This window comes from Cyanistes caeruleus, chromosome 2 (genome assembly GCF_971803275.1).
Source record: "Cyanistes caeruleus chromosome 2, bCyaCae1.hap1.1, whole genome shotgun sequence".
Classification (NCBI taxonomy): domain Eukaryota; kingdom Metazoa; phylum Chordata; class Aves; order Passeriformes; family Paridae; genus Cyanistes; species Cyanistes caeruleus.
Genome location: NC_141702.1, coordinates 26387512 through 26399926, shown reverse-complemented (window position 1 = coordinate 26399926; position 12415 = coordinate 26387512). Strand labels below are relative to the sequence as shown.

The window sequence follows — 12415 nt, the reverse complement described above, 5'->3', positions numbered from 1 at the left end:
TTGTATAATTTAAAATCAACTTAACAGTTATGTTCTGAGCTGTATAAGCTCTCCTAAAAAACATACCTCTCTCACCCACACTTTATAACTTGAAGAGGCACAAAGTGCTGCACTAAAACTGGCATTATGTCAAAAAATATCTTCACCGTGTGAAATGCGGAGTATGTAAATGTAAAATGCAAAGTTTTTATACTGTGAAACATTAAGTACTCTGTTTTTCTTTACTGGACTGTCATACTGTAAATGCACACATACACCTACAATGAATACTCCTGAATACCACAAAAAAATTAGGCATAACCAAAGATCACACATAATTTTATTAATCTCTCCATTGCTGTATATACTTTGGGAATTCATAAGCTCACTACCAAGAGACATTTCATTGAAAAGAAAAATATGAAGAGAGATTATAATTCCATCACTCCTGCTATTCTCTTGAACTCTTCCACCATCAGGTTTCTCAATACTTGTTTCAAGTATTTTCAGCTAGAACAGAGCATAAAATGCTAAACTGTGTAACAGGTTACGCTGATTATTTGTCAGTCACCCAAAAGAGTATTTTCATTTGTAATACCTTTTGAATTTGTCAGTGTCTCTGTCATAATGATTCATTTGGAAACACCTATTAGAATTAGGGTTTGCTTGTTGAGATTTTTACTAGCAATAGTTAAAAGCTTAATGGCTAAGCCTTGTGAAGTTTTTCATAGAAATATGCCATCCATCATGTAGCATCCACCACTCAGGATGATGTGACAAGCTGCCTGTACTTTTCACTTTCTGCCTCTATAAAATGAACTCTCATACCCAAATTCAGTGAACTTTATCATCGCTACTTCATAGTATTACCTTCCAAATATGGCCTTACCATAAAAAAAGGCTTCTAATTTAATATGGCTCTCCCCTTAAAGTTTGGATTTAACAATATTCAGGTAGACCAGAAAAAAATAATGTAAAAATTAGAATAACAACCAAGAAATTAATCAGCTCAACTCTTAGTACAACACAAGTGATAGAGATAAGCTTCTTTTTAAGAGAGAGGTTGCAGAAATACAGTAGGTAAGAATTTTTAGAGTTTCTCTTTTCCTTAAAGCACCTTACCACTGTGTTGAATTACTTCAGCTAACTGTGTTGAATTAAATCCAGCCAACATGGTTTGTAGTTTGTAGGTGCCCTTTCAGTTTGCAAATGTAAAACGCTCTTAGGTTGCAATGCAAGATGTAACCAAAAAGGTAATCTATTACCAGCTGTTAAAACCAGTTGTGGCAGTGTTCTTTATCTATTCCATGACCCATCCTCCCTCCAGGGGATATCTTCTTTTAATGGACCACTGAGTCCCAGTGCATGGCTGATAAAATTACATAATTCCATTGGGAGATTCTCCACCCAGGGGGAGGAGCCAAGCATTCCTACCTGGATACAATCTGAGACTTGGAACACTGCAGTCAGCCTTCCTCCACTGGATTCCCAGAGGACAACCAGACAGTTCTACATCACCACAGAACCTGCAGAGGAAAACTACACCATTCTACTGGATCATTGCTTCAACAGAGCCACATTGGTCACTCAGGACTGCAGTCGCCACTTAATCAGACTGCTACAACACCCTGACCAACAGGGTGTTGGGTTATATTCTGTCAGTGCTTTTTGTACTACTGCATTTTATTTTTATTTTCCTATTAAGTTGTAGATTTTTTTTTTTTATTTACACATATTAGTAAAGAACTGTTATTTGTACTCCTACATCTTTGCCTAAGAGCCCCTTAATTTCAAAATTATAATAACTCAGAGAGGGGATTTATATTTTCCATTTCAAGGAAGCCTCCTGCCTTCCTCACCAAACACCTTTCTTTTCAAACCAACACAAAAATGCACGTAAAAACTGAATGATTAACAGGTAACACTAACTGAAAAAAAATGTTGGTGTTCAGAACTCCATATTTAGATTCAAAATCTTTAAAGATACTGTAGAAATTAAAAGCAGAAAGTAGTTGATACAGAAAAAAGTTGAGTTTCATTGCAAGATATGCACTAAGTAAACACCAGTGGAATTATTCCAAGAAATAAAAACCCACGTTTTCAAGGGCTCTCTTACATTGTGTCCCAAACCATAACAGATTAATTTATTAAGCAAAACCATGAATTAATGGTGTTAAAGAGATGCCATATGTTTACCAACATTACATTTAATCCTAAAATATTTCTGCTACTTAGTGATGCTAGTATTCATTTTGATAAAAGCAAATGTACAAAAATTACATAATGAATTAACAACTACATAAAAGACACCACGACTACAATTTATAGTGGTATAGCTCCTGTCATCCCCCATTCCTGTCTTTCCTCATCAGGTTTTTACGCTTCATTCTGTAGGCTATTTTTACTAACTTAAAGTATGCCACAGAGTTCTTCATCCAAACACTCCCCACACGACTCTAACAGGTCTCCCTTGTGCACACCAAACAGAAAGAACACTCGCATCACATGAACGACAGCTCTTCTAGAGCCTGAGAGTTGTTATTTGCATTCCGGTAGCAAGCAATAAACGCAGTCTCAGAAAGAGCACCTCATCCCAGATTAGGATCTGGAAATACCACCAGGCCACTGAATCCCACAGCGCTGCTGATGACCACATTTTCTCCCGCACTTCCTACAGTGGGTACTATACACAGGAGTTGAACACAGAAGCTGTTGGTGATGCTAAGTTTAAGAGACGGGAGGAGGCGCCCGGAACAGGTCAGGCCAAGAGCAAGAACGGAAGGGTCTAAACTGATAATTGTTTCTTTGGTTTGTATGGGACAACAAGGCAACGACGGCTCGAGGGGTGAGAAGAGAAACGTAGAAGGATCAAAATGTAGCAACTGCAGGGCAGGGAAGGCGGTGTGGGAGTGCTCTCAGAAGCAACACGACTCTGGGTAAGGAGTCTGCGGCAGGGTCCCGCACGGACACGGGGCGGGAGCGGCCGCCGCAGGCAGCGAGGCCGGGGCCAGAGCGCCATGTCAGGTGCCCGGGCGAGGAGCCCGGGCCCGGCCGGCCCGGGGCCCGCGGGTCGCAGCCTCCACAACAACCGCGCGGCGCCGCGGGGCCGCACCCGGGCAGAGCGGGGCGGCCGGGGAGCGTCCCGGGGAGCGCCCCCGGGGCCCGCGGCCGGACCGCAGGTCGCCTGCGCACAAGAGCCAGTGGCGGCGCCGCCTCCGCGCATAGCCCGTGCTGCGGCCCCGCGGTGGAAGCAGCCGCGTCCCGCCGGGCCGTCCCTCGCCACTCGGCCGGGCCTGGCCAGCACAGGCCGCGGCTCTGCCGCCGCAGGCCCGGCCCGGCCCTGCCCGGCCCGGAGAAAGCTGGAGAACGCCGCGCAGCGCACCGGGGTTCTCCACCCCCGCTCCTGCCCTGGTCGCTGTCGCCGCCCGCAGTAACTCACCCGCTCCGCCGCCCAGCGCTGCCCCGCGGCCGCGGGGGAAGGGACGCGGCGGCCGCGCCAAAGGGAGGGAGGGCGGCGCGCGCAGCTCCGCGGGGGCGCGCGCGCACGGGCCGCCCCCGCCCAGGTGGTCGCGCCCGGCTCGGCCCGGCCCGGTGGCGGCCGCGTGCCCGCTGCCCCGCCGGTGCGCGCCCCCGCGGCGTCCGGCGCGCCGGGCCCGGCCGCTCACGTGACGGCGCAGTTGGAGGGACGGGATGGGGGCGGGTGGGGGCGCGCGCGCTGCGCAGGCGCCGGGCGGGAGGGGCCGGGGGCGGGGCAGAACCGCGGGACCCCGGGCCGGGCCGGGAGTGAACTGCGCCGGCCGCCCCGGCCCGGAGAGGTTCCCCTCAGCGGAACCAGCCCTCGTGGCTGAGCCGAGGTGTCCTGGGTACCCTCGCGGGGGCCGGAACACCGAGAGGCGCCCGGTAGCAGCCGCGGGCCAGGCCGTGCGCCTGACGGGCCTGGCTGGGCCTACGGGAGGGTGGATGGAGGGCGGCCGGGAGGCTCCGCGGGTTTTTCCCGTAAGACCTTGGCTGAGGACACACGTGGTGTGACTGGTGCGTGTGTAATGATGTGGCCTTTTGTCTTCGGAGAGCAGCTGCCACCCCCCTCCTCGGTGCAGCCGGCGTTACACAACCTGCTCGTTAATCTCTCCTGTGCACCGGCGGCCCCGGGCAGATTCCTGCAGCTCTCGATGTGCCAGGCTCTTGGCTTCCTACATGTTGGACAGAAAAGTCTCCGCAGTCGGTCGCTCCTGGGCAGACATGTCTTCATGCTGCCTGTTGGTGCAGGCGCGTGTTCGCCTTCTCTTTTCCTGGTAACATGTGCACTGCGGGACCTATGGCGCACATTCACATGAATCGACACCTAAGGGGCTGTCATCGTGACAGCCTAAATTGGTAATTGTTTCTCTGGTTTGTATGGGAGATACGATGTGCGTTTGTCGGGACGTCAGAACCTGGAGTAATTTGGTCTTCACGTAATGTTATCAAGGAGCAGGACTGTCTTTCCTAATTTGTGTTACAGCTTTAGCTAAATGCAGCATTTGTTACGCTGCTTTCAGTTATGACGGCTGGCATAAAGTGCAGTGCAGCCTGCTTCTTGCATACAACAAGTTTCAACACCTCTAAAAGAGAAACTGATTTTTAGAATTACAGATTTTTAGAATTTCTAAAACTAAAATTAGGGATTATATATTACTGTATTAACGCTGCATTTACATACTCCTAGTATTTTGTAATGAAATACAAACATGATGTAACAACAAAAAATTTGATTGTGTTTCCTTTAGTTTCCTTTTTTTCAATTCTGTTTTGAGTCTTTGAGATTGTATTCTCCACGGTTTTCTGTGGTGCCATGAAAACTGCAATACATTAAATGCTTCCTTTGCTACCATCACGCTAAGAGAGGAAGCATTAAACTGAAGGCATGGTTACACGGCAATATTACAGGCACTACACTAGGTATTTGCAACAAAACAGTTTTGAAGTGGAGCAGTTTTTAACCTATTCAACATTTTTTTTTTTTCTCCCTGCCCTTCCAAAGTTAGTTTTGCACATTACTGCAAGTTGGTTTTCTCCAGTTTTCTTCCTGTACTTTCCCAGTTTCAGAAGGTGTCTCTCATTTCCAAAGCAATCATCTTTTAAAAAAAAAAAACAAACCCTGAATTCTTATGGCACAGAACTGAGCTACTGGGCTAGTTGCACTAATTTCTTCAAAGGCTTTTTAGGTACAGAACTTCCAACAAGGTGCTAACCCTCTGAAATACTGTTGATATTATACAAAGAAATGAAATTACTTTCTGAAGCAAAATTCAGTTAAACACAATTCTCATTGCACAAATTTTCCAGCATTCAGCCTTTTTGACTTCATTTCTTTTGACACAAGCAGCAAGCAAAGCATTGCTGGTAATCTGATCACTGTTCATTGCTCTATTCAGTTTTTTTTCTTTGCACCATCAAAAGTCACATAACTCCAGTGACCCATCTCAGTTGAACAGAGTATGTGCAGTTTTCTTTTGCCATGGCCATGCTGTGCCCTTTATGTAATGAACTTGACCATCTCTAGCACCTGTGTTGCTGTTTAGCATAAAAAAAAAGAGCAATAGCAAATTTCAAAGATATTACAGAGGCCTTTGTATACAGTGACACACCGGGTGTACACAATTGCAACTGCACCATCTGCTATCTTTCCTAGCAATATTTTTGTCATGTTGTCCCTTTACACTTGAGCTACTTGGTTCAGAAGTAGTTCAGATCTTGCAAGTTGCTTCCATTGGAAAGCAACCTATTTATTTTTGGTCTCCTAGTGCCCTGAACACCAGAAAAAACAACAGAAGGCAGTTTCTTTGCCTATAGTTCCAATTATCTTTAGCCACAACTCTTCCCAAGAGGTTAATGAATTATATTCCTTATAGTATCCACATTTTTTGTTCTAAATGGAATTTTTGAAAATACTCTGTATGCAGTCAGATTATGATCACACTGGTCTTAAACATGGCTTTCTTTTGAGTGTTAATTATTAGTTCTTTAGTTGTCAAAATGTGGAAAGGAGATAGATTGCTCCATATGCTTATCTGGAAAAAGAATGTATTGGGTATGGTGGTGGACAAACAGGTTTTCTCCCATGCTGTAGGGCAGTACTTGCTACTGTCTAAAAGCTGCAATATGTTACAGCAGTAGGCCATTAACTATTCAAACAATGTCTCACAGGAACGTCTTTTGTCTGCAAGATATTTGATTTAAACGATTTTAAAACCCAAGTGCTGGATTTAACTTAAAATGTCATACAAAGCAGAGTTAGACTTCTGAAATAAATTGAAGTGTAGGTACTACAGCACCAGTTGCATTTATCTGCCAAATTTACAATATTGAACAAGCTCATTTTTTTCTGATTAATATTTTCTGAAAGAGTCAGAAATACTAACTACATTGGCACCCCTTCATAATTAGGTAACTGCTTTTCATCCTACACTTGCCATGATTTTTCCCAGGATGAACAGCAGACACTCTGCTCACAGTACCCAGGATTTGCCAATATTACTAGTTCAGAAGGCACCATAGTTAGCTCATTTGAAGTCTTTTGTAAGTTATTGTGAATTATATCTTTAGCAGAATTTAAAACTGTTAGTTCCTCAGATCTATTTCTTGTATAAGAATTGACTTTTTCAAATGCAGAACAATAACAGCCAATAATCTAAATTTTCCTAGTCATATAATGGAAATCCACATATTTTGATTAAGAATATCTGATTTGACACTATTTCCCTGTTAATTTCCCACCTTTCTTTGCTTTAGTTAGTACAGAAACAGTAACATGTGCCCCCTTACCCACTTTTCACCAAATTTATGACATGATCATTCTCTTTCCCCAGAAAAAGACTCACTAGCAGCTGCTGGTTGTTGCATCAAACAGAAATTACATGTCCTACTCTAGAAAGCAGCAGAACATTCAGTTCCACAGGTGGAAGGGTCTGAGGCTTTTAAAATTAACCATACAGCTGGATGGACAGCAGCAAGGTTCTGAAGACAAAGGATGTTTAGCCATTGATTTTATGACTATGGGTAGATTTTTGTAGAGAGGTAAAAGGTGTAGAAGCTACAAGCTATTAAGAATTACCCAATGGATTACACACATTCAAGACTAAAAAAAGACATTTTATCTCAGAAAATAACCGAGTTGCATTTATATGCAGACATTGGTGTAAAAAAGGAAAAAAAATGCTTAAATGAAATTTTTTAATGCTAGAGGAAAACAAACTTTGATAGCCAGCAAAAAATATGCCTTTGAGATTTACATCCCAAACTAATTTGGGTGGTTGTCTATGGAACTGCTGCTGGTTACAAATTCTCTGAATACCTGAGATTTCACTATAGTACTATTTACCTTAATTTTTATCTACTGTAAAGGCAATCATATGGTAGTCTGTGTCCAGTTCCCCAGTACATGAAAATATTGACAGATTGGAATGAACCCTGGTGGAAGGTCACTGAGGTTATTAGAGGCTTAAAGCACAGAGTGTAATTGTGCTTCGTCACCCTTGTGATGAGACTGAGGAGGGAAATTTCCTCTGTCTTAATTACCTAGCAGATGAATGTAGAGAGGAAGAGACAGAGTGTCTTGGAGATCACAGTGAAAAAATGTGAGAGACAGGGAAATTGCATCTGGCAAGATTCTGAATAGCTCCTAATGGAAGAGTTTTCAGCTGAGGGGCAGATACTCGGAGAGAGCTGTTATCTCTATTCTTGAACATACTAAAAACTTGACTAGATAGGATCCTAAATAACCTGATTTAATTGTGAAGTTATGCCTGCTTTGAGAACAGGGTATGACAAGATCACTTTCTAATGTTTCATCCAATCTACTCTATATTCTAAAGGGCATAGCTAAGGGATTTCCTTCAAAAATATCCCAATGCTTCAACCCAATAATACATGATAATTCTCTTAAATTCCCTTCCTGGACTTGGCTCAGAACCTTTTCCAAGGCAAAGGGGTTGCCATGTAATAGAACTTACTGAGACCTAACTTCAAAGTAGCATAAATACTCTAGTTGTGCTGAAAGACAATTGAGACAGGAATGTAAACATCAAGTGGTGTTGAACTATGCTTAGTTTTTTTCCAGTGAAGAAAATCAGGTAGCAATTAAGGAAGTCCAGAAGGGAGTTTTGATGAGAAGTAGACAAGTGAAATAGAAATGACCAAGAATTTCTGGACAGGGAAAACAGGAACAAAATAAAAAAGTCAAGAACTTGGGGGGTAAAGACTCTCAATGTATGAAATAAACCTTATGCAGCAAAGGGCTAACTCAAGATTAGGCAACTGAATGAAATCTGAGAATGGGAAAAGTAAAAGAGGTTGTGATTTAACACAAATATGAGGAAGTTTGCATGCTCTCTATCAGGATAACCTCCTTAACAACACAAAGTGATTGAATATTATAAAATTGTCTCACTGATTATAGATTAAATAGGAAACAACAAGTGTCTGCACAGAAAAGTCTTCCCATTAGCAAAAATAAAGTCATAGTGCAGAAACCCTCCATGTAGGGTGGCCTGAGGTAGCATCTGAGAGCATCAGAGGTATATAGCTCACACCAGGTACCTCCTCCATAGCATCCTGCAAGAACTCACAGTTAGAAGGCAGGGAGAAATAAGAATCTTGCTGTGTAAAACCATGGAGAGGAGAGTAGGGTAGCCCATCCCTGGGATAGACAGGGGATGTGTTTCTGTGGAAAACCTAAATCAAGTGTAAAGGTATGAGTGTACTTGCAGTATGAGGGAACCCCATGGTTTTGCACATCTGCTATGCTCCTCCTGTCTTTGTATGCTTTTACTACGATGAACTGAAAGTTGTCAAAGAGTTGAATTGAAATTTTAAAGGCAAGTTCAGGGTCTGCATGCCCTACCTAAAGACACAGATTTACTGGGAAATTGAAGAAAGCGAACTAAGATATGTGTAGCTTCCTACTAGCACTGTAGAAGTGCATGGCAATGCAGAGCAGCACTGTCCTGCTCAGATCCTATCGTAACTATGCTCCTATGAATGAGGAAAAGGAATTCATCACCTTCAGCTCTTGCTCCTCTAAAGTCCAAACAATTCAAGTTCTGTCACCTTCAGAACAAGCATCAGTGAAGCCTGATGATGAAGTATGTGCAAATTTTTAAGGATAAGAATCAGCTACTGCTGTTACTTCACCAATAAAGTGAGATTAAGACTCCAGCCCACTAGAAAATACTCATTCCATACATTTAGGTTTGGTTACAGACACAGGTTACATGTAGTATTGAGACTGAATGTCTTCTATTATATGAGTATTTCTGTCTTGAGTGTGCCTATGTATCTAAACAGTGGTATCTGATTTTCTTCAGCTACCCTTCTGAGTTCTCATTTGAATCAGAAATTGAAGCAGGCAACTTGATCTTTTGGCACTATCCCAATCGTTTCTTGTCAGACCACTATTTAAACACTATTACTTCACAAAGAGGCTTTCCACCGATAAGGAACTTGTGTTGTTATTGAGATAATCATCAATGCATTAGGACAGTATGTATCAAAATTAACGGCTGTCAGGCGGGTGACCACCAAGACAAAAATAATGCCACTTGTGGTTATGTGTAGCATAAACCCATATCAAAAAGAAAAAAAATGGGTTATAATTGTCAATGGTTTTTACACATTAAGAGCTGGGTATATGGAGAGAAATACTTTACCAGACACTTTGAACTATTGCACTTAAAGAAGTTAGGTGAAATTTAATCTACCTGTGGATACCAATATTGCAAACTGATTTTGCCATCCCGTGCTCCCTTTACAGAATATGCTCTCTTCTTTAGAGAGCTCTTCATCTAACTTATTTTAGGTATCTCTTAGCATAAAAGATCTGAGACATATGCAAAATTCCTTTCATCAAGAAATGTGTATTTCTTCAGTTAAGTTGCTCCCCGCTATTAATAAACCCCACCAAATTTCAGCCTGATTTTAAGAGCTGAATTCAACTTGTGGAGTATAACTGACTTTTTTTTTTTTTCCCAGTGGGATTACACAAATACATACAAAAAGATAATGGTAATGTTCTTGGAACAACAGTATCTCCGGTTTGATAACTTTCCCAATACTGACAGAAAGTGTTTACTTATTAATGACACAGCAAAATCCCAGTAAATCTAAGATACTGTTTTGAGTACTATCACTCAGTAATTATTTAAATCATGCTGCACATAAAAAAAAAAAAACAACAAAAGAAACACCAGTGTTATTATTGCTTCAATCAAGCACTCAGAAGCTTAAAAACAAAGTAAGGTCATCTATGAACCTTCAGTCTGGCCCTCTCAAATACATTTGTTTAATTACAGAAGATGTTTTTCCCCTATCTCATTTGTAAGGATAAACAATGCTCTCACATAAATGAGCAGTGCTTTACTACTTTTCTTACTGCCAAAGATCTTAAGTCTCACCATGGATTCATCCTGAATACCAAATTACACATTTTCTCATTATTTCTTCTGCAATAATGCAGATGGGTCTGATTACTTCAGAAATTATTGCTTATCTCAGAACAGCCCCACTAATGTAAGGACTAGAATGGATTTTCATACACTGAGAACTGAAGACACAGAGATTAGAAGTATTAATTAGATTTGAGTACAGTCTGAAGTGGTTCAGGACTGTTCAGAAACAGAGTTCTACATAATTTCATAAATATAAGTACAGTATTTACAGACTGAAGTTGAAACTGACCGCTCAGCACTTCTGAGAATCAGATTCAAGAAAACTACATTCAATTTTACACCTAATTTTATACCTAATAATCAGTAACAAAGTATCTTGTTTGACTACCTGGCCTCCAAAATTTTAAGGGACCACATGACAGAACAAATACAGGGAATTCATCAGTTTTCTGGTGCACTAATTGCAAACTCTTGCCCCATTTCCTGTGAACTTTTCTGCTACATGCTAAGGAATCCTGTAAATAGTACCATAATTTACAAGCCATATTACATAAGCCATTAAGTCCACAGCCCAAACCAGTTTAGCAGGGGACAGCAATGTACTACATTCCTCTTGAGAGGGCAGTTACACACTCATTCTAAGCATCCAAAATTAAGTGTTACATTAAAGCCTGTCTTCCATGCCAGGCTTTAGCCTTAAGATACAGTAATTCTGTTTAAGCATTTCTTCACTTGAATTTGTAAATATGTGTATGTATATATCTATATATATATGCACACATATACATTACATGGAATTTAATTCAACTTGTTTTATGAAGTTCCATCTGCTATTCTATCTTCACAATTTAAGTATTGTTGAAAACTACCAGAATTGTTACTAGAGAGAAAGTTTTTCTGTTCCTTAGTCATATCTAAACAGGGAAAGAGTTCAGAAGTTGACTTTTTGCTTCCAACAGACACACACTCATGCAAATTTTTTCTTGTTTAATGAAATCAACTGAAGTCAATCCCAGTCTTAAGTTTCTAGAGTTCCATGAACCAAGCTTCCATAACTAACATATTAGACCTCTTAACTGAAACACAACTTCCTTACCCATGATGAATTCTGTAAAGACAGAGCAGAAGCTGATCTACGTACAGAAATTGCATTAATTTTAAGTAAAAAAATTCCAGGCATTTTACTTGTAGGTGTTTTACAGACTTCTCCTAATTTAATGGGCAATCAAATCAGAATTTTTAAGTTGAATTGGGTACTGATCTCTGATAAACCAGCATTTACATCAATCAGCCCAGGATAATGAAGTTACAGAATTTATGAAGATTTTGTCTTTGTCATTTTTCCTATGATCTAGTCCATCTTGACAACATAAATATCAATGACTTTGGATGTCATTTCACAAGATCTCATTTCTTCAGTCAAATGAAGCTGTATTCCATTAAACAGAATACCTTTTAAACCATGTTCAGCTTCCAAAGCAAAGATGATCCTACATTTATTTTATTACTTTAAAGATTTTGCTATATTATTTTAGGAATTTTTAAATCATAGTGCTCTTTATAAATGAGGCTGTAACTTCCCCAAAGCAATCCTTCAGAAATCTCATTGACTGATACTACAATCCATCCTCACTGTTTAGAAGAGATGTATTAACCAAAGTTTTACTCTATGCAGATATGAGCATCAATCACCTCAGCTGGCTAAGAGCATCTTCCCATTCTCATCAGTAAATTTAGTCACAGCTCTGGAAACTCGCGTAGCGGGTCTTTGCTCAAACAATTTTTGGAACATCTTCTTTGTAGATAGCTTCAGTCTTGACAATGAAGCACTCTATCATACTATTTTTACCTGAATTGGTAATGATTCAAATGTTCTCAAATCTTTACTGATGCATACCCTTTCTGCTTTACCGCAAAAACTGCTTCAAGAACACCAAGTAAGTGACCTGTTTTAGTATGGGGGGCAGCAAGTCACAAGTAAGCTACATGAAAAAATACTGTACTTTCTACCA

At 41.1% G+C, this 12415-nt stretch overlaps 1 protein-coding gene across 5 annotated transcripts in view; it reads right to left on the bottom strand.

The window, feature by feature from the left end:
- The window catches only part of PHF3 (PHD finger protein 3), a 52072-nt gene extending 48513 nt beyond the window's left edge, over nucleotides 1-3559 (bottom strand). For 2 of the 5 annotated variants that reach the window (XM_086876192.1, XM_086876190.1), the window contains exon 1: nucleotides 3419-3548. The gene's annotated coding sequence lies outside the window, so the exon portion shown is untranslated. Of the gene's footprint in view, nucleotides 1-3418 lie in introns of all 5 variants that reach the window. The other 3 variants (XM_086876189.1, XM_086876188.1, XM_086876191.1) reach the window with 3 other exon arrangements.
- Nucleotides 3560-12415: the final 8856 nt, after the last annotated feature.